The sequence below is a fragment of the Pinus tabuliformis genome, chromosome 8 (genome assembly GCF_031772625.1).
Source record: "Pinus tabuliformis cultivar Carrire ecotype Pingquan chromosome 8, CPIR1, whole genome shotgun sequence".
Classification (NCBI taxonomy): domain Eukaryota; kingdom Viridiplantae; phylum Streptophyta; class Pinopsida; order Pinales; family Pinaceae; genus Pinus; species Pinus tabuliformis.
The window spans coordinates 691,171,219-691,194,539 of NC_142294.1; the positions used below are offsets into that span (position 1 = coordinate 691,171,219).

Sequence of the window (23,321 nt, forward strand, 5' to 3'; positions counted from 1 at the left end):
ACAACAAAACCGACATTGGAAAAACAATTTTGCAAAGCTATCAGAAACTAGTCAAAATCCAAGATGCTTACATATAATGAGTCAGAGGTAATAAATCATCTAAATAAAAAATTAACATCAAATTACCTAAAGGACATTTAACTATTACCAATTTTAATGGTATTCATTAACCAATGATCATGATCAATCTAGCTAGTATTGTGTTTCTTGATTTGCAATTAGAAAAGTGTGCTTTGAAATAAATTAATTTAAACCATGTCCATTTTTATTAATTTTCAAATCGAGGTAGTGCAATTGATAGGATCGTGTTTCATGTTTTCTCCATTTTGCATGCTTTAGAAATTTATCTCAACATACAATTTAATTAATATCATAAATTTCATGGTAATTTGATTAACTAAATATATCCTACTAATAAATACAAGTTTTTTCGACATTTATCCGGTGAACCAATGCATATTTATGATTGTTAGCTTGTTTTGTTATCAGCCAATTTTTGGCTATCAAAATAGAATGAAGGAAATATGGTGTTCATGTTTTCTAAATAGTAATTGCATTACCAATTTTAAATTGGACAATTGGACACCTTTTATCCAATATTAAATGAATTGTGTTTTTAATCTGTGTAAGAAATAAGTGTTCTGCGAGAGAACGGATATGTGGACCACACTACAAATAAATCAAATAAGTAGTAGTTTTGGCATGTTTAAGTTTGTTCCATGAAAAATTTGGTTTATGTATATATATTAGATGCAAAATAAGTATATACAATTAACTATATTTGCAAAGAAATTTCCCATTGTGACTTGATATGGTTTCTACTGCTTTACATTAAGCCAAAAACTAGCATTTCAAAAATATTATCATTACAATAGGTGTTTTAGTGCTCTCCAATATACGATGATCATTATAGAAAATTTTCAAAGCACCTCCACATTCCACACAATGAGAAAGCTTCCACACAAGATATGTCTGATGCATGTTCTATTATGTATGAGGAGAGATGGGTTTGATCTGAAGGCCTAATGTGTAGAAAAGCTATAATTTAATAATTGCAGATTTATACATAGGTATGATAACATGAAAGGAGCGTACATACACGGGTTTAATGTTTCTAAGTTGTGGGTCAATTCTGCACTTTGGATAGATCTCTACGCGAGTTTTATTCTTGAAGAGCGTGTATACATGCGGAAGTGTTTTGTGTAAAGTGCTTATATAAGCTAGGGTTTTGCTGAAAAAGATGTATGATCAGTCTAATTAGTCTCGTTGTGTTTCTGTTGTCTATGAATGAAGTCTTACTTGATGATATGGGTTTAATAGTGATGATGGAAGTTGAATTGATTGATTGAAGTGTGATGATGCTGCTATCTGTACGTGATTGAAGATCTGTGATGATTCTATGATTATTTTAGAGTAATTGAGTGGTTCAGGGTGTAATGTAGTGCTTGTTTTAGAATGATAGTGATTCATTTTCAAGGTTCAATGCTTTGAGATATGTATGCATGTATGCTTCAAGTAAGTCAAGTATACATATGGATTTGATAAGTTAAAGTTTCATATACATTCTGACATTTTACTGATGTGGGTTTTGAGTTGGTTCAATTAGTTGATGTAGTGTTTGGGTTCAATATTGGTATTATGGTTATAGTGATCTAACTTCTTTGGTTGTTTAAGAATAAGTTGATTAATTTGGGTCATGGTTGGTTCAGTGACTGGTTGATTCAGTTGATTTAGTCATTGATTGTTTTTTTACAGTGATCAATTTCAATTTTAATAATTGGTATTGGCCTTAAATGATGGTAGTGGGTCTATTCAAAAAATTTAATGAAAAGTGGCCTACAAGTTTTGAAGTTTTCTATCATGTGGATATAGTATGAGAATTTATAAAATGTGGTCTAGGGTGGTGCTGAGGGTTGGAGCCTTCAATAAGGGATTCAAAGCTTCCTTCTAGTTGTAGATGGTAAATTAGATTATGGGGTAGGAGTTCCCTTTCGGTGGGTGCTGGTAAATAAAATCAGGGGGTTGGAGCTCCCTTTTAGTGGGTGCTGGAGAATGAGAGAAGTTTGTAGCCTTCTGAAGGTGGGTTCCTACATGCTGATGGAGTCTACGCCAATACAATATTTTTAGATTTTTTCTTTACAATAAATCATAAAGATAGAGACGACAAGAATGCTAGTTTTTTCCCACATTGGGTTTCCACCCAAAAATATTGGTGTTCATGCATATTGATGTGTTTCTTATTTGTGATGGTTTAGTTTGTTCTTATTACACATGGTTATTGTTTAATTAATGCCTAGTGAAGTACATATATGCTAGTTCAAGTTAAATAGATGATGGATTAACTGACAAGTTAGGTAACTACATATACTAAAATAAAAGAAAAGAAAAGAAAATTTTAAGTGAGTTTTAAAATACTACTTCAACCCCCTTCTTGGTATTTTTTCCAGCAATTCTTATTAGAGCAGGTCACTTCAATTGAAGCTTAATCACTTGAAGTGGATCATGGATGATGGGAAAGGAGCAAAAGAAGAAAGAAACTCAAAGGAAGAAGAAAACTCAAAGAAACCGTGACAGTGAATATTTTCTATCATATACAATAATAAATGGAAATAAATATTTAGATTCAGAAGCACCCAAATTTGTATTGATCAAGAATGAAGATGATAAAGTGAAGGAATTATCAGGTACTGGTTCTTGTTCCAATTTTGATCCATATTTCTATTCATGTGATATTGAGGATAGTGAATATGATAGTGAATCAACTTAATTTTCTCTTATGGGTAAAAGTGAAAGTAACATAATGACCCTAGAAGTAGAGGTTAAAAGGCTCACAGATAAAATTAGAGATCAAAAAATTTATTTTGATGAAAGGGACTATACCTACAAAGAAGAAATTACTAGGTTAGTGACTTAGTTGCAAGAGGGAAGAAAAATAAGGAAGCAATTCAAGGAAAAGGAAGATGAACATTAAAAGTTGTAGGATGAAGTAACATAATCAAGAAATAAAGTGAATGAAAATGATACAATAATCATGGAACTTAAAGAAAGAACCAATTACTGTGAAGGACTTGAAGTAGCAATCATCTCTCTCAAATCCGATCTTCAAAAGTCAAAAAAACATTATGAGGAGACTCTTCAATTATTTGAAGAACAAGAAAATGGGTTTATGAAGGAAATCATTGAGTTAAGAACTCAATTGGAAAAGACTAGTGGTGAAAACGAGGTTGAGGTAAGCATTCTATAAGGTAAGTTAATAGAAAAGGATAATCAATTGAGATTTCAAGATAGCTCAAAAATATTGGACAATATCCTTAACAATCAAAGGTATCCCTCCATCAAATATGGTCTTGGATTTCATGAAAATGAAAAAGGAGAATCTATCTCACAAGCTTGTGAAAGCAATCATAAGGCTACCAAAGAAAATTTTGAAAAACAAGAAAAAGAATTGAAAAGTCAACCAATCCAAAAACCAAAGAAAGAAAATATTCAAAGGAAACCATTTTATCCAACTATAGAAGTAACAATCAATTCTATTCTCTACACAAGAATGTTGAATGTTTTATCTATTATAAATTTGGACATGTTGCAGCCAACTGAAGGAGAGTATTGTTTCGATCTCAAGCAAATATTCATGACAATGGATCTGATGTAGTAACAATGAACAAAAACATATACTACAGGCTCAGGGCGAGCTGTGGTTATTAAATTTCAGCATTTTTCTTTCCGTATGCAGATACTAAGAAGGAAATTCACTTATTTACTTCAATTATGATCTAGACAGTAGCATATGTTTCTCTATGATGAATAAAGAATACAAAAGACTCAGGGAGAAGTTTTGATATGCTTGAATTAGTTCATATTTGGATTTTTGGTTCTAAAATTGGTTGATTACAGTTTGTTGATGCTACTTATAAGTAGTATTGCCTTATGATGGTCTATGAGTTGCTATAATATGACATTTATTATTTGGTGGTTTGATGACCTAATTGATGAATGCGTTGATGTGATTAGGTTTGATAGTGAACAATTGGCACAGGTTAATGGGGAGCATTTTCTATGCTTCTAATAGTGCATTTTTGGCATTATGATTTCTTGAGAATTCCTCGATACATAATGATTCTTATCATTTGTGATTCTATTGAAAATACTCATGTTATTGAAGTTTTTTAATAATGCTATGCTGCTACCATAATGCATGAGTTTCTTTTGGTGAATTTATGGGTGATGCTTATGTATTGTTCCTGATCCTATTTTTGATGATAAAATCCTCTTTAGTGATGATTTGATTGAGGAATTTTTTTCTTCTTTGTGGAAATAACATGTAGATGTTGTTATCTCATGCTATGATTATTTGATTATGATGTTTCTATCATAGATTAAACCTATGGTGTTATTCTTGGTCCTTACACTTGTTACATGTACAAGATATGATGCAAATGGTTTTGTGACGATATGGTTATTGATATTTTACTACTATATCTATTGGATGATACTTGGATACATGGCATATTCTTGGTTGATGCATGAAAATATATGTTTATTTGATGAACATTGATTGTGGTTATTCCTACTAAGGGAAAGAAAAAGTTGGACTTGATGAGGTCAAGAGGATGAGTTCATAGAAAATATCTATGGAAAATCTTATGCTGCATACTTGGTAAGAGGATTGATCATATGTCTTATCTTGCAAATTGATGATGAAAATGTGCATGTTGTTGTCCACAATGCTGCTGAAAGATCCTTATGGTGCAGATCCTATAAGGTGTATCATAGTTGTTGATGACTAGCTTCATATTATTGAGGTCTTTCCTTTTGTTATAAATGCCATATATGTCTCTTGATGTAAAGGCCATGTAAAGACCTATGTGATAAATCATTGTAAAATTCAGTCATGTATGGACTATTGTGGTCAAGTCATGTAATCCCATATTTTTTGAAATGTCATGTAGTTTGTAACCCCACTGTGTTGGATGATCAATTTAGGCATGAGTCATTGGTGATAGGAAAGGTCATATCTGGTTGTCATAGAGTCATGTACTTCATTGTATATCTTCAGCAAATTCAGCATGTGCTCAGGGGGAGCATGGATAGTATTCAATATACATACTCAACAGATTAGATCTACAATGCTGATATCAACAAAGCAAGAGAAGCCTTCATTCAGAATTGGTCAGCCCTTTGCCCTTGATGTCAAAGGGGGAGATAAGCTTGGTGCTTGGAGAATGCTTGGTATATCTATAGATGTGTTTATTGGTATCTATAGGTGGTGGTGACCAAAAAACAAAGTGGTTGCCATCAACTCCAAAGGGGGAGATTGTTGGCATTATGAAAAATGTGTTGTCCTTGACGGCAACCCACTTAATAAACATGTCAACATGATGGTAGTAGGACGAGTATTCGGGATAGTAAATATGTGAGAGAAAGGTTGGAAAAAGGAATATTAGTTCAGAGATAGAGGAATGATAAAGATGAAGTTTTCATAAGTACATGCGACTCATGTAAAGAAAATATGTGTATATACGAAGGCATGAAGAAGAAAAGGCACGTATGGTTTCTGCACCATGGTATTATAAAAACCAAGGGTCTTTACCATGGTATTAACCCATAGTGTTGAGCCCAACAATGGATATTTAATCTTGTAGGCAAGCACCTACGTACTAGTATCTAAGCTAGTACAAAAGCTAAAGGAGATCTTTGGAGCATTGTAGCAGGTAGTAGCCTGCGTACTAGTAAATGGATCGGCTAGTACAAGAGCAAAGGGGGTTGTAGCTCCCGTACTGGTATAAGACTGCACCAGTACAAATATTGTAAAAGGATTTTCTTATTAAGAAGAAGATTGAGATGACTTGCAGCAGGTGGTTTTCACCCACATTGGGTTTCCACCTTATATCTTTGTGTTCATGTGTGTGGCTCTTGTGTGATGTTATGTTCTGTTATTCTGCACCTGTTTACTGTTAATATGCTTAATAATGATCTGATGCATTTACTGAAGATTAAGCTAACTGAATTATAAGATCTCTGGATATACGCGAGTTTCATTAGACACAGTAGCGTGTACACGCGGGTTCACTTAATTGAAGTAGCGTATATGTTTCTGAGTATGAAATTGAAAAGTTTGATTGATCTAATAATACTGATTCACCCCCCCCTCTCAGTATTATTTCCAACAATTGGTATCAGAGCCGGTCCTTTGGTAGAAGCTTGATCGCTTGAAGGAGATCTGTGGAACAATGGGAAAGAAGCTTAAGAAGAAAGCTCATAAGAAGAAGAAGACATCTCAGAAGGACTATGACAGTGGGAGAGTCGATTGGGGATTAGGTATAAGAGGCTCTTCAGATTCAGAATCAGATTCAGAATCATTATCAGGTATGAATGTGTTATCCTCTGATGTTCCTGCTATATTTCCTTGTGAAAGTAATGAAAGTGATAGTGAAACTACTGAACATGCTTTTATGGGTGAGCAAGAAAAGTATCAAATAGAGGCAGTATTTAGAAGGCTTACAGATAAAGTTAAAGATCAACAAGATCTATTGAACAAAAGGGAATGTGCTTCCAAAGAAGAAGTTACCAAGCTAAAGGCCCAACTAGAAGAAGGAAACAAGGTAAGAAAGCTACTCAAGGACAAGGAAGACCAATGTCAAAAATTGCAGCATGAAGTGACATCATTAAGAAAAGAAGTCAACGAAAGAAGCACAACCATCAAGAAACTCAAAGATAGATCCAGCTACTATGAAAATCTTGAAGCTACGATCCTCTCACTAAAGGAAGATCTTGAAGAATCCAAGAAGCATAATGAAGATCTACACCAAGCAATTGAAAATCAAGACAACGAAGTCATCAGCTTAAAATCACAGTTGGAATGTGCCTTCAGAGTTCGTCAAATTCAGCAGGATCTGTATGAAAAGCAAGAAAAGGAGATACTCAAACTAAGGGAACAAATTGAAGAAGGAAGGAAAGATGAAGAAGATTTGAAAAAGCAATCTCTTGAAAAGGAAGAACAGCTTCAGGTTGAGGTAAATATCTTGAAAGGTAAATTAGAAGGAAAGGATAAACTTTTGAGATTTCAAGATAGTACTAAAGCCTTGGATGATATTCTTAGTAGTCAAAGGTCTCCTGCAATCAAGACTGGTCTTGGTTTTCATGAATCTGTTGAAGGTGAATCTAGTTCACAAGGTGAGGCAAGGAACTCTAAAGAGAAATCTAAAATGATCAACAAGGAGATGAAAGGTCAACCCCATCAACAATCAAGGAAAGAGACTCCTCAAAGAAAATCTTTTACTCCTCCTATGAATAATGTTGAATGTTATGTATGTCATAATCTTGGACATGTTGCAGCTAGATGTGGAAGAAGAAGGGTTCAAGACCATCATGTAGAAAGATCATCACATTCAAGGTACTTTAATGGATATTGTTTTGCTTGCAATATGTTTGGTCACAAAGCTGCTGATTGCTACAGGAGGAACATGAAACATGTTAGATGTTATGCATGTAACAAGCTTGGACATATAGCAAAGGAATGCAGGAACAAAGGATGGACATCACACCAAAAGGAGAAAACCTCATCACACTTGAAGATATGGAGGAAGAAGGAATTACAGTCAGCACAATGTACTGAGACACAGCACAGAACAGACATATCAGACTCAGGGGGAGCTGAAAGTGTAAAACTTCAGCGTTCTGAATCTCATACGCAAGTTCCTTAAAGGGAGGTCGCGTACATACGCGAGTTAAACACTGCAAAGTCGCGTATATGTCAGTCTGAGGAAAAGCAGTGGGGACAGGATCAGAAAAAGGATCTGATATGATTCAGTCTATTATTTTCTCTATTGGTTACAGTCTGCTGAGGATGTGTGGAAATGTTTTGTTACTTGTATGATGTCTAGAAGTGTTTTGATCCTAACTTGAGGATGATGATGTTTTGATGCTTATTGCTGATATATGCATGATCAGATCTAATAGATGGCACTGGTTGAGGGGGAGCATATGCCTTTAGTAATTCATTGTTGGCATTATGGTTAATAATCCTTGGTGATGATTCTTATATGGCTAAATGATATATCTTGCTATGATGTGGTTGTGAGTTGTCTATCATAAACTCTCATATGATTTTTGAAGTTACATAGAAGATGTTCAGATCAGATTTATGGTTGATTCATTGATGATGCATATATGGTGCTTACATGGTGATCTTCATAAGGATAAGGAGAAGTACAAAGCTTGAATACACATCTTCCTCACTTGATGATGAGTCACTCATGCAGGCACTCTTGTGGATAAGGATTGTTGTTGTTGATGATATCAAGAAGTTTGACAAATGAGCTTGAGCTCAAGATACATAATGCTGATACATGGATGACTACTCAAAGTTGCTTTATTGGAGACATGGTGATGAGTTCTTATCTATATGATGATAGGTTTATACTTACATATGTTAATTGATGCAGATGTTCCCAAGTAATGATACTTGGATCATGTAGAGCTTGATGAAATGGCTATGGTGGTTTCACACATGATACAATATGAATGACCCTAAATTTTGTTCAAAGGGATGAATTGATGCAGACATACCTTGTTATAGGTTGATGACCTATTCTCTACAGGACATTTACAGGTTGTTGATATGGAAATTTGTATACGCGTGTTGTTTAAAGGATATCCGCGTGCATACGCCGTTTTACAAGGGGATAGTCGCGTATATGGTGTACGCGTGTTGCGTAAGGGATATCTGCGTATATACGCTTGTTTATGTGTATACAGACGCGTATATAGAGATTTGAAGGAAATCAGCAGGGACAGATGTTGGTTGCAGAAAGTCTGATATAGGTCTGACAGAGATCATCTGGCACAGGTTCAGGGGGAGCAGATAATCTTCCAATGATGCATTGTTGGCATTATCTTAAAGCTTTTTGTTCTAGTTCACATTTGGTGTTGATTTCAGGAGGAACAAAGGCGAAAGGAGAACAGAAGGATCTCTTGGTTGCTGATCTGAATGGTGATTATCAGATGCTGCTGGTGACTTTCATAAGTCTTGGTCTAGTTATTTCGTCTCTATGTCATATATCTCTTTTGTGGTATCTCTTTCATGGTGTCAAGGTCATGTAACGGCCTATTTTAGTTTCCCCACTATGCCTGGGATGATTGATGCAATGTGATTGGTTGTCATATGTAAAATTTTGATGTATTCCCACTTGGTTGGGTGGATGAGTCAATTTTTGTATATCCTCACTTAGTTGAGAGATGGATGTATGTATGAGTCCTAAGTGATAGGAAGGTCCTTTATGATGTATAGAGTCATGTTCTTCTTGAAGAACATCTTTTGCAGATCTTGCCTACAGTCAGGAAGAGCATGTACAACACACTTCAGCGGTACAGAGATTCAGCATGTACTCAGGGGGAGCATGGATAGATTGGTACACCTTGGCATATACAAAGGGGGAGACTATTCAGAGATTTCAGCAGGTACTCAGGGGGAGTATGGACAGTGGAATGATTCAGCAAAGGAAGAGAATATCTTGTTCCACCCTTTGCCCTTGATGTCAAAGGGGGAGAGTGATTTGGTGTTGTTGCCATCAAGTCCAAAGGGGGAGATTGTTGGCATTATGATGCATGTGTTGTACTTGATGGCAACCCTCTCATAGAAGAATATCTCACTTATGTATAACTGGGTGAATCTTCAGAAGAGATATCAGATGTGACTGATGGAGGACAGCTCAAAGGAATCAGATGATGAATCTTCAGAAGAGATATCAGATGTGACTGATGGAGGACAGCTCAAAGGAATCAGATGATAGTTCTAAGTGTGACAAGTTAGCTTTGCCATCAAGTCCAAAGGGGGAGATTATTGGCATTATGAGATAAGTGTTGTCCTTGATGGCAAACCTCACTGATGACAAATCATAGTACAGAAGGTCAGCAGCAAGGAATTGATGATCAGACAGAAGGTCAGCAGCAAGGAATTGATGATCAGACTATAAGAAGAAGAGAAAGTTCATACACGCAGGTTCGTTAAGCCCAAGTCGCGTGTACACGCAGGTTGGCTTCAGCAAAAGCGCGTGTATGTGGAAAAGTACCTTTGGTCCATGGCGGTTAGTCCTTGGAAGTTGTGCCTATGGTTTCGGACCATTGTGTGTCGACGGGCGTGTCGATCCCTAGTTTTGAAGTTGATGGTATTGGATTTCTATGGTTTTGGCTCTTGGTATTGAACAAGGCCTAAGGCTATATAAAGGGAAGGAAATCATTAGGCAAGTGCATCTAAAATGTCTTGAATATCTGATGAAGCATTAGATCCAGTATGCATGGTTATGGGTTGATGATGCATTGCTTGATCTGAGCTAAGGAGAGATCTCACCGGTTGATGGAGAACTAGATCTAAGGAGAGATCGGGATCAAATGGTTTGAAATGAACTATCTTTATGATGCTTATTCTAGATCTACATACTGACGCATGTATTGTTCTATAAATGTTATGAGTATGACTGATGTCTGGTACAGCTGCAAGTTATGAGAAATTATTTTTAGATATGTACGCGGGTTGTCTTTGGCAAAAGCGCGTATACACGCGGGTTTGATTCATCGAAGTAGCGTATACATTGTAAAGCTTGATATTTGAAGTTGCAGATGGATCTGATGGTTATTACAGAGTTCTGTGTCTGCTCTGTGTTCTGGTGATTGTTGTTAACAGGGTTTCAGTGATTCAGAGTTTGATGATTGTTTTGAGCTTCAATGATAGTTATGGGTCCAGTATGAAAATTGGATGAAAAGTGGCCTTACAGATTATGTGTTGTGCTTCAGTGTATCCAGTCTAAAAATTGATGAAACGTGGTACCTGGAGGTGAGAAGATTGTAGGCAAGCACCTACGTACTAGTATCTAAGCTAGTACAAAAGCTAAAGGAGATCTTTGGAGCATTGTAGCAGGTAGTAGCCTGCGTACTAGTAAATGGATCGGCTAGTACAAGAGCAAAGGGGGTTGTAGCTCCCGTACTGGTATAAGACTGCACCAGTACAAATATTGTAAAAGAATTTTCTTATTAAGAAGAAGATTGAGATGACTTGCAGCAGGTGGTTTTCACCCACATTGGGTTTCCACCTTATATCTTTGTGTTCATGTGTGTGGCTCTTGTGTGATGTTATGTTCTGTTATTCTGCACCTGTTTACTGTTAATATGCTTAATAATGATCTGATGCATTTACTGAAGATTAAGCTAACTGAATTATAAGATCTCTGGATATACGCGAGTTTCATTAGACACAGTAGCGTGTACACGCGGGTTCACTTAATTGAAGTAGCGTATATGTTTCTGAGTATGAAATTGAAAAGTTTGATTGATCTAATAATACTGATTCACCCCCCCCTCTCAGTATTATTTCCAACAATTGGTATCAGAGCCGGTCCTTTGGTAGAAGCTTGATCGCATGAAGGAGATCCGTGGAACAATGGGAAAGAAGCTTAAGAAGAAAGCTCATAAGAAGAAGAAGACATCTCAGAAGGACTATGACAGTGGGAGAGTCGATTGGGGATTAGGTATAAGAGGCTCTTCAGATTCAGAATCAGATTCAGAATCATTATCAGGTATGAATGTGTTATCCTCTGATGTTCCTGCTATATTTCCTTGTGAAAGTAATGAAAGTGATAGTGAAACTACTGAACATGCTTTTATGGGTGAGCAAGAAAAGTATCAAATAGAGGCAGTATTTAGAAGGCTTACAGATAAAGTTAAAGATCAACAAGATCTATTGAACAAAAGGGAATGTGCTTTCAAAGAAGAAGTTACCAAACTAAAGGCCCAACTAGAAGAAGGAAACAAGGTAAGAAAGCTACTCAAGGAAAAGGAAGACCAATGTCAAAAATTGCAGCATGAAGTGACATCATTAAGAAAAGAAGTCAACAAAAGAAGCACAACCATCAAGAAACTCAAAGATAGATCCAGCTACTATGAAAATCTTGAAGCTACGATCCTCTCACTAAAGGAAGATCTTGAAGAATCCAAGAAGCATAATGAAGATCTACACCAAGCAATTGAAAATCAAGACAACGAAGTCATCAGCTTAAAATAACAGTTGGAATGTGCCTTCAGAGTTCGTCAAATTCAGCAGGATCTGTATGAAAAGCAAGAAAAGGAGATACTCAAACTAAGGGAACAAATGGAAGAAGGAAGGAAAGATGAAGAAGATTTGAAAAAGCAATCTCTTGAAAAGGAAGAACAACTTCAGGTTGAGGTAAATATCTTGAAAGGTAAATTAGAAGGAAAGGATAAACTTTTGAGATTTCAAGATAGTACTAAAGCCTTGGATGATATTCTTAGTAGTCAAAGGTCTCCTGCAATCAAGACTGGTCTTGGTTTTCATGAATCTGTTGAAGGTGAATCTAGTTCACAAGGTGAGGCAAGGAACTCTAAAGAGAAATCTAAAATGATCAACAAGGAGATGAAAGGTCAACCCCATCAACAATCAAGGAAAGAGACTCCTCAAAGAAAATCTTTTACTCCTCCTATGAATAATGTTGAATGTTATGTATGTCATAATCTTGGACATGTTGTAGCTAGATGTGGAAGAAGAAGGGTTCAAGACCATCATGTAGAAAGATCATCACATTCAAGGTACTTTAATGGATATTGTTTTTCTTGCAATATGTTTGGTCACAAAGCTGCTGATTGCTACAGGAGGAACATGAAACATGTTAGATGTTATGCATGTAACAAGCTTGGACATATAGCAAAGGAATGCAGGAACAAAGGATGGACATCACACCAAAAGGAGAAAACCTCATCACACTTGAAGATATGGAGGAAGAAGGAAGTACAGTCAGCACAATGTACTGAGACACAACACAGAACAAACATATCAGACTCAGGGGGAGCTGAAAGTGTAAAACTTCAGCGTTCTGAATCTCATACGCAAGTTCCTTAAAGGGAGGTCGCGTACATACGCGAGTTAAACACTGCAAAGTCGCGTATATGTCAGTCTGAGGAAAAGCAGTGGGGACAGGATCAGAAAAAGGATCTGATATGATTCAGTCTATTATTTGCTCTATTGGTTACAGTCTGCTGAGGATGTGTGGAAATGTTTTGTTACTTGTATGATGTCTAGAAGTGTTTTGATCCTAACTTGAGGATGATGATGTTTTGATGCTTATTGCTGATATATGCATGATCAGATCTAATACATGGCACTGGTTGAGGGGGAGCATATGCCTTTAGTAATTCATTGTTGGCATTATGGTTAATAATCCTTGGTGATGATTCTTATATGGCTAAATGATATATCTTGCTATGATGTGGTTGTGAGTTGTCTATGATAAACTCTCATATGATTTTTGAAGTTACATAGAAGATGTTCAGATCAGATTTATGGTTGATTCATTGATGATGCATATATGGTGCTTACATGGTGATCTTCATAAGGATAAGGAGAAGTACAAAGCTTGAATACACATCTTCCTCACTTGATGATGAGTCACTCATGCAGGCACTCTTGTGGATAAGGATTGTTGCTGTTGATGATATCAAGAAGTTTGACAAATGAGCTTGAGCTCAAGATACATAATGCTGATACATGGATGACTACTCAAAGTTGCTTTATTGGAGACATGGTGATGAGTTCTTATCTATATGATGATAGGTTTATACTTACATATGTTAATTGATGCAGATGTTCCCAAGTAATGATACTTGGATCATGTAGAGCTTGATGAAATGGCTATGGTGGTTTCACACATGATACAATATGAATGACCTTGAATTCTGTTCAAAGGGATGAATTGATGCAGACATACCTTGTTATAGGTTGATGACCTATTCTCTACAGGACATTTACAGGTTGCTAATATGGAAATTTGTGTACGCGTGTTGTTTAAAGGATATCCGCGTGCATACGCCGTTTTACAAGGGGATAGTCGCGTATATGGTGTACGCGTGTTGCGTAAGGGATATCTGCGTATATACGCTTGTTTATGTGTATACAGACGCGTATATGGAAATTTGAAGGAAATCAGCAGGGACAGATGTTGGTTGCAGAAAGTCTGATATAGGTCTGACAGAGATCATCTGGCACAGGTTCAGGGGGAGCAGATAATCTTCCAATGATGCATTGTTGGCATTATCTTAAAGCTTTTGGTTCTAGTTCACATTTGGTGTTGATTTCAGGAGGAACAAAGGCGAAAGGAGAACAGAAGGATCTCTTGGTTGCTGATCTGAATGGTGATTATCAGATGCTGCTGGTGACTTTCATAAGTCTTGGTCTAGTTATTTCGTCTCTATGTCATATATCTCTTTTGTGGTATCTCTTTCATGGTGTCAAGGTCATGTAACGGCCTATTTTAGTTTCCCCACTATGCTTGGGATGATTGATGCAATGTGATTGGTTGTCATATGTAAAATTTTGATGTATTCCCACTTGGTTGGGTGGATGAGTCAATTTTTGTATATCCTCACTTAGTTGAGAGATGGATGTATGTATGAGTCCTAAGTGATAGGAAGGTCCTTTATGATGTATAGAGTCATGTTCTTCTTGAAGAACATCTTTTGCAGATCTTGCCTACAGTCAGGAAGAGCATGTACAACACACTTCAGCGTTACAGAGATTCAGCATGTACTCAGGGGGAGCATGGACAAATTGGTACACCTTGGCATATACAAAGGGGGAGACTATTCAGAGATTTCAGCAGGTACTCAGGGGGAGTATGGACAGTGGAATGATTCAGCAAAGGAAGAGAATATCTTGGTCCACCCTTTGCCCTTGATGTCAAAGGGGGAGAGTGATTTGGTGTTGTTGCCATCAAGTCCAAAGGGGGAGATTGTTGGCATTATGATGCATGTGTTGTACTTGATGGCAACCCTCTCATAGAAGAATATCTCACTTATGTATAACTGGGTGAATCTTCAGAAGAGATATCAGATGTGACTGATGGAGGACAGCTCAAAGGAATCAGATGATGAATCTTCAGAAGAGATATCAGATGTGACTAATGGAGGACAGCTCAAAGGAATCAGATGATAGTTCTAAGTGTGACAAGTTAGCTTTGCCATCAAGTCCAAAGGGGGAGATTGTTGGCATTATGAGATAAGTGTTGTCCTTGATGGCAAACCTCACTGATGACAAATCATAGTACAGAAGGTCAGCAACAAGCAATTGATGATCAGACAGAAGGTCAGCAGCAAGGAATTGATGATCAGACTATAAGAAGAAGAGAAAGTTCATACACGCAGGTTCGTTAAGCCCAAGTCGCGTGTACACGCAGGTTGGCTTCAGCAAAAGCGCGTGTATGTGGAAAAGTACCTTTGGTCCATGGCAGTTAGTCCTTGGAAGTTGTGCCTATGGTTTCGGACCATTGTGTCTCGACGGGCGTGTCGATCCCTAGTTTTGAAGTTGATGGTATTGGATTTCTATGGTTTTGGCTCTTGGTATTGAACAAGGCCTAAGGCTATATAAAGGGAAGGAAATCATTAGGCAAGTGCATCTGAAATGTCTTGAATATCTAATGAAGCATTAGATCCAGTATGCAGGGTTATGGGTTGATGATGCATTGCTTGATCTGAGCTAAGGAGAGATCTCACCGGTTGATGGAGAACTAGATCTAAGGAGAGATCGGGATCAAATGGTTTGAAATGAACTATCTTTATGATGCTTATTCTAGATCTACATACTGACGCATGTATTGTTCTATAAATGTTATGAGTATGACTGATGTCTGGTACAGCTGCAAGTTATGAGAAATTATTTTTAGATCTGTACGCGGGTTGTCTTTGGCAAAAGCGCGTATACACGCGGGTTTGATTCATCGAAGTAGCGTATACATTGTAAAGCTTGATATTTGAAGTTGCAGATGGATCTGATGGTTATTACAGAGTTCTGTGTCTGCTCTGTGTTCTGGTGACTGTTGTTAACAGGGTTTCAGTGATTCAGAGTTTGATGATTGTTTTGAGCTTCAATGATAGTTATGGGTCCAGTATGAAAATTGGATGAAAAGTGGCCTTACAGATTATGTGTTGTGCTTCAGTGTATCCAGTCTGAAAATTGATGAAACGTGGTACCTGGAGGTGAGAAGATTGTAGGCAAGCACCTACGTACTAGTATCTAAGCTAGTACAAAAGCTAAAGGAGATCTTTGGAGCATTGTAGCAGGTAGTAGCCTGCGTACTAGTAAATGGATCGGCTAGTACAAGAGCAAAGGGGGTTGTAGCTCCCGTACTGGTATAAGACTGCACCAGTACAAATATTGTAAAAGGATTTTCTTATTAAGAAGAAGATTGAGATGACTTGCAGCAGGTGGTTTTCACCCACATTGGGTTTCCACCTTAAATCTTTGTGTTCATGTGTGTGGCTCTTGTGTGATGTTATGTTCTGTTATTCTGCACCTGTTTACTGTTAATATTCTTAATAATGATCTGATGCATTTACTGAAGATTAAGCTAACTGAATTATAAGATCTCTGGATATACGCGAGTTTCATTAGACACAGTAGCGTGTACACGCGGGTTCACTTAATTGAAGTAGCGTATATGTTTCTGAGTATGAAATTGAAAAGTTTGATTGATCTAATAATACTGATTCACCCCCCCCTCTCAGTATTATTTCCAACAAAATAATGGTGTACTATAAAATTTGGGCGAATCATTTAGAAAAAATGGAAACTGACGAATCTCTTTTTTCGAAAAAGTATGGAAAATTAGCCCACATGCGAATATTAGCTGCTAAAATTTTCCTTGGATCCAATAGGTATGAAATGACTATATTACTAATGGATTGATTTGATCTGTAATATTTATGTCTAATGCATGTTTTATTATGTATGCTGAGAGATGGGTTTGATATGAAGGTCTAATGTTCAACAAATCTATAAGTCAATAATTGTAGATCTGTACGTGGTTTTGATAACCTGAAAGGTGTGTACATACACAGGTTTAACGCTGGTAAGTCACATGTTGATTCTTCACTTTGGACATATTTGTATGCGGGTTTGATTCCTAAAGAGCTTGTATACGCACTGAAGCATTTTATGGAAAGCGTGTATATAAGCTAAGGTTTTGCTGAGTAAGATGTCTGCTCAATCTAATTAGTCTTGTTGTGGTTTTGTTGTCTATTATTGAAGTCTTACTTGATGACCTAGGTTTAATAGTGATGATTGAATTTGAATTGATTGATTGAAGCGTGATGATGTTGTTAGATGTATGTGATTCAATATTTGCGATGGTTCCATGATTATTCCAGAGTAATTTAGTGGTTCAAGGTGTAACATAGTGTTTGTTTCATAATGACAGCGATTTAGTTTCAAGGTTCAATGCTTTGAGATCTGTATGTGGGTATGCTTCAAGGAAGTTCTGTATACAAGCGAATTTGCTAAAGTAAACTAGCACATATATTCTGAAATTTTATTGATTGGGTTTTTTGGTTGTTTCAGTAAGTTGGTCAAGTATTTTGGTTTAGTATTGGTATTCTGGTTATATTTATCTAACTACCTTGGTTGTTTGAGTATAAGTTTATCGATTTAGGTCTCAGTTAGTTCATTGATTGGTTGGTTCAGTTGATTCAATGATTGAGTGATTTGTTGTAGTGATCAATTTCAGTTTTGATATTTGGTATTGGGCTTAAATGGTGGTAGTGGGTCTAGTCCAAAAATTTGATGAAAAGTGGCCTACAGTTGTGATGTTCTGTATCAAGTGGATCTAGTGTGAAAATTTATGAAAAGTGGTTCACTTTGGTGCTGAGGGTTGGAGCCTTTAGTAGGGGATTTTAAGCCTCCTTCTAGTGGTAGCTGGCAAATCAGATCGAGGCGTGGGTGATCCCTTTGGATGGCTTTTGGTAAACAAGATCAGGGGGTTGGAGCTCCCTTCCAATGGGTGTTGGAGAAAAAGTGAAGGTTCTGGCCTTCTACATGTCAGTTCCTATGTGTTGGTATGAGTCTGCACTAGTACAAGGTTGTAATATGTTCTCTTTTTAATAAAATATAAATACATAGATGACAACATTGGTGGTTTTTTTCCACATTGGGTTTCCACATAAAAATCCTAGTGTTCATGTTTATTGATGTGCTTCTTAAGTGTGATGGTTTATTTTGTTCTTGGTGCACATGGTTATTGTTTAATTAATGCCTAATGAAGTACTGATACACTGGTTCAAGTTAAGCAGATGATCTCTTAACTGAAAAGTTAGTTAATTGTATATACGCTAGTTGTTTGTATAACCTTCCCATACATACATAGGTTTTCTTTGTCATAAACGTGTATAGAAATATGGATAAGAAAAGAAAATTTTAAGTGAGTTTTAAAACACTAATTCACCCCCCCTCTCAGGATTTTTCCTAGTAGGCATGGGGGAACGCAGAAGAAGAAAAATAAAGGCTTTCTCAGTACTTTGCATATACAATTCACTCTGCATATTCCACTCTTCAAAGAAAGCAATTTTCTTAGATTTTAGACATTCCCTTTTGTTTTCAATGAACATACGAATATTGTTGGATTTATGAGCCCTAACCCAAGTTCAATGTTAGTCAACCAAGAAAATCCCTACACTACAAGCCCTTTTGGCATCAATCTACGGAGCACAGACTAAAGTCTCACCCGAACCAGTATGGGGGGGTGCAAGAACTAGGTTTCTGCACCCTGAGATGGTTGTGATGTCGTTTTTATACCTTAACTCTGCCTTCACATAGATCGATAAGCCCTATGTATTTCTCTATTAGTCTTTCAGAACCTTCGTGAAGGTATGTGATCATCCTTCGCGTAACCTTGACAAGAGATCTTGGTTTTTACGCACCTAGGTAACTACTTTGCTATATAGTTCTTTGAATTATCCTAAGTGTTCGCGAGTTTTATCATGAAATTTAGATTATCTTTGTGTTTATATGATAGACGAAAACATATAGATTCGCGCATCAATTTAGAAATAAAACATAAACCCAATGCTTAACATAACATAATCGCATGCAATTGACAGAAGTAAAATGCACAACAATTTCAGAATACTCTTCTTTGTTGATGATCTAAATGTTTAGCACAGACTCTGACTATCCAATGCATACAGTTGCAGGGATCCACGCACTTAGCTGCGGACTTCCACCCTAGGCCTTTGTGCACTCAGCTGCAGAGCCTTCCTCCTACACTAAGACTCTCGCTCTTAGCTCCTTTACCGACTCATCAATGACTCCACTTAACTTTTCTACTACTAACTTAGACTCCTCTAAGACATCCTTTTTATACAATCCCATGGTCCGTGGACCAAGGGTGGATCTCATCAAGTTGACACAACCTTTCTAAACTAAGGGTGGAAACCATTTTTGACTCTTGATATCTTTACGCTCTGTGGTTACAAAATGCAGATAATCTACATTTATTTATACAAAATTCCGGCCTTCTGCCCCAAAACTTGGGATTTTAACCCGAAAATTGACCCCAGGGAACCCTTTCCCAATAGGCCCCCAACACAAAAATGGTGACTCACCTTTGAGTCACCTGAATGGTGTGGAGATCTTGTTGTGAAGACCTCCCAACTCTACTTGGACTACTGCAACTTCCACAGTGCACTTTGTTGTTAATTGCATCATCTCCTCAACCAGTTACTTCGTCGCTCGCCCTGTACTATCTCACTGTATCTTCTGCTGAGTTGCCTGCATACCATCCAACTTACTTTTGATGGTGGTGGTGAGTGCATAGGCTTCATCAAGGCAAGGCCCTATTCTGGCCTTGAGGATGCTCTCTTTGCCTTGAGCTACATCCACCTGCTTCTTTAGTACCTTTGCCTGTTGCAGTTTCGCTAGCCTTTGTTTAAGGGCGACAGTGTGCGCCATCGCTTTGACTTCATCATATTGTTATTGTAGCTCCCAAACCTTCGTTTCCAACCTTTGCAAGGTGGGACCCTACTGCAAATTGGTAACCACTTCGCGCGCCTACTCGAAGAGTGTGGTACACTCCATTACAACGTTGTTCACTACTTCCACGACATCCTTCCTAGTTGACTCACGTTGCTCTTTGACTTGTGGAGGGGTTGAAGGCTGGGCCTTCAATTGCAATTCTGTGATCTCAAGGTTCAGATCAAATTGAACCTTGGCCAACTCTATTATAGTGTCACGCACTCCAGCAGCGAGCTTTCAAATCCGCACATCCATTGGCTCATCATTCGGAATGGCGAGCTCTGGGATAGACCTGCATGCCTCATCCACCACCTTGGTTGTGCGCTCATTTTTGTCTATGATGGCTTTGAAAAGGCTGAAAGTAGAATCATTTTTTACCATCATCTAAGAATTATTGACCTTCTGCTCACTGATTACCTGTAACACACGCTGTTCGCAGGCCCGAAGTTTCGCGATCACGCCATCCTCCAAATTGTGAAGTGCCTCATTGGGATGCGTGGTCAAATCGAGCCCAATTCCTTTTAGGGCACTGACAGCAAGCCTGTCAGATTCAATCTCTATGGTTACCACTCCCTCCAGCAACAATATCTCATGGGGATCCCAGGTGCGCACCATCCTTGCTGCTTCTAATGTGTAGGGCGCAAAACTAGTTGACGTCGCGCTACTTTGTCCCACGCTGGTACGGACCTACGACACCTAGATATACAACTCATATAGACCCAACTGAATGGCCCCCAAGGCCTGCTTCTGTTGTAGCTCGAACTGCTATAGTAATTCTGCGGTGGTATCTTTGACCATATCACCAATATCATTTAAATCACTTTCTGTTAAGGTGATCAGATTGAGAGAAGTCTTGCCAGCCTTAGAATTTTTTTGTGGCCCTACCTTTTGTAGATCTTTGTTGTGCTTAATGTGCAATGGAGTGGTCTCTATGTCTACTCCTCCCTGGTCCGACTATTGTTCCTCCTCCTCTATCTCTGGGGAAGGTGACTTTTGACTCTTGTCAGAGCCACGCTCCTCTTCTTCTGCGTGTCTTCCCGTTTGCTTCTTGGTGATGCACTCCACCTTGGCCTTGTCCTCAACCTCATTTTTTCTTTTTGCAGCCAACAGATCCATCTTTATCTTAGCCTCCTCCTTTTCACATTGTGTTGTGGTCTTGCTAGACCCAGCTATCAAGTCCAAGGCAGTACGTCGATCTGCCGGCCAGCGATCGAGGACCGTTGTGGTTTCATAATTTGTGGCCAGGTATGGTAGTTAATGCAATTTCATCTTAGGGTCCTTGCATGCACATATCGAGACCCAGTGGAAGTCAACCTTGAATTCCACATACTCTTGTAGCTTCTCATACAGAGTTGGTGATAGGTGCAATTTGCGGTTAATGGCCATATGGATGCTCATCTCAATCAAGATCAAGAAGACCTTGCTGTCCTTCACCCTTTGATGGTCCTTCATAGCCCACAAGGAAGTGAAATTTGCTTCCTCTGGTAGGTCAGGTGTGACTAAAGGAAATTGGCTATCCTCTAGTAAATCCCACGCGACCAACGCTATGGACAGCTGTAGCGAGGCATAGTGGAATGTTTTGTTGTGATCCTGTGCCTCTCAACAATTTTCAAGGAACTCTCCACAGAGGTAGCGCACCGAGTTAAACTGTATGCCCTCCATGCATCGGACTGCTAAAGTTGCTACTGGTGCGGGCACTTCATCTGCGCGACACTTTCGCATAATCTTTCCTACCAAGATTTCCATTGTGACTTGGACCACGGGGTCAACTATACTTGTGATGGCATAGCCACCTGGCTTCTTAGCGAGTTCGAATTTGTCCTTCATTTTTTCAGCGAGGTCGCGCTCACTTGGATTTCTGCCAAACGCCATGGCTGGATTTTTCCTGTGTACGGCAACCAAGTGATCCTATGGATCAGCATGTCAGTGATGGGTATCATCTCTTCGTCCATAGACACCCATCATGCACCAAGCACAGGAGCTTCTTGATCACAACCATGGTTATTGGTGTGTGATTATAATGTGGTACACACCGCATGTTTAACAAGCCCGCCTTATCCACCCCTTTCATCCACTTCCTTTGCTCTAGTGTGGTCACACTAGAGTCTCTGTAGAAGATGCAATGCATGAGTTGGTTCGTCGCTAAATGGGGAAGTGCTCGGCATCAACCAAATCCCAATCCTCCAATTTTAATAGAGGGATGTGCCCCAGATGCAGACCCTCAAAGGTGATTTGGTCTGATAGTAACAGTGTGAGTAGTGTGACCTTACATTCATCGATATCCTTCGAAACCTTCATCATGCCTCTGCGCGGAGGAATGTACTTGGGAAGTTTAGAAATGTGGTCAGACCCCTCCACATCAACATCCTCCACCCTTTCCATACCAAAATCGTTCACGCCCACATGGAGTTCTTCAACCTCAGCTTCAGGCTTTAGGTCCATCACGTTACCCTCTTCCTGCGCAGTGGGATTTCCTGTCTATGGATGCTTTCTAGGTGATCCGCACACTGACTGTTATGTTTTTGCTTGTCCTTCTTTGATTTTGTACCTTCCTCGATCGGTGTAGGCCTTAGCTTGGGTGTCTTTTGGGATTTAGGAATTTCTACCAGTACTTCTCCACTTCCAACCTCCGGGGTAGATCCCTCAGCTCCCATTACGACCTCCACGGTAGTTCCTTTGGCTACGATTACTTCTCCTGCACTCACGGTTTCTACGGGCGCCGACATTATGCTAGAAAACAACACCTACATCTTTGTTGTCAACTTCTCAAAGATCGAATTCACTATTAGGGCTTCAAAGTGCTCAGGGTTCATACGCGCCTGAGAGCTTAATACCTCAATTCTCAAAATGCCAAGTGTTTTTTGCTCGGCAGCCACCTATAATTTATAGGAATTTTCAAATTCAAATCCGACTGCTCCCCCCATAACTCATTCATAAATGTTTGATTGGCAACATATTTTCATAGATCTTGCCCTTAAATTCTGACTTGAATGCCACCCCCCTACTCCATTTGATCGTTTTTTTACTGTCAAGTCATGAACAGTGACCATAACAATCAGTTTTTGGCTACCCTACATGGTCCCTCCTTGGATAGCACACCTCCCTGGGCGTATATAATGATACTGTGAGATTCCTTCATTCTGGATAGTTCCCCAATCGCACAGCTCCCCAACCTGAGTAGTATAGTTTATAGTCCTACACCTCCTTTCAACTGCTTCGAAAGCTAAGACTGTGCTTCCATGATTTAGTCATCTAGCTGGATCACCGCTATATGGCTTCAATTGGCTGCCATTCACCCATCCTGGGAATGGTTCTCCATTTAATTTTACCAACTGAACTGCTCCACCATCAGTAATTTCCTTGATGACATAGGGCCCAAGCCAATGCATCCTAAATTTCCCTGGAAATTTATCAAACTTGTTGTCATATAACAAAACCAGATCATTTACCTTGAAGGTCTGTAGTTTGATGTGCTAGG

General features: G+C 38.4%; 1 pseudogene across 1 annotated transcript in view; it reads right to left on the minus strand.

The window, feature by feature from the left end:
• Positions 1–19,780, minus strand: part of LOC149237483 (isocitrate lyase-like) — a 55,086-nt pseudogene extending 35,306 nt beyond the window's left edge. Inside the window, exon 1 of the transcript XR_016245921.1 lies at positions 19,581–19,780. The product of XR_016245921.1 is annotated as an isocitrate lyase-like (transcript). The remainder of the gene's footprint in view (positions 1–19,580) is intronic.
• Between the last annotated feature and the right edge of the window lie 3,541 nt (positions 19,781–23,321).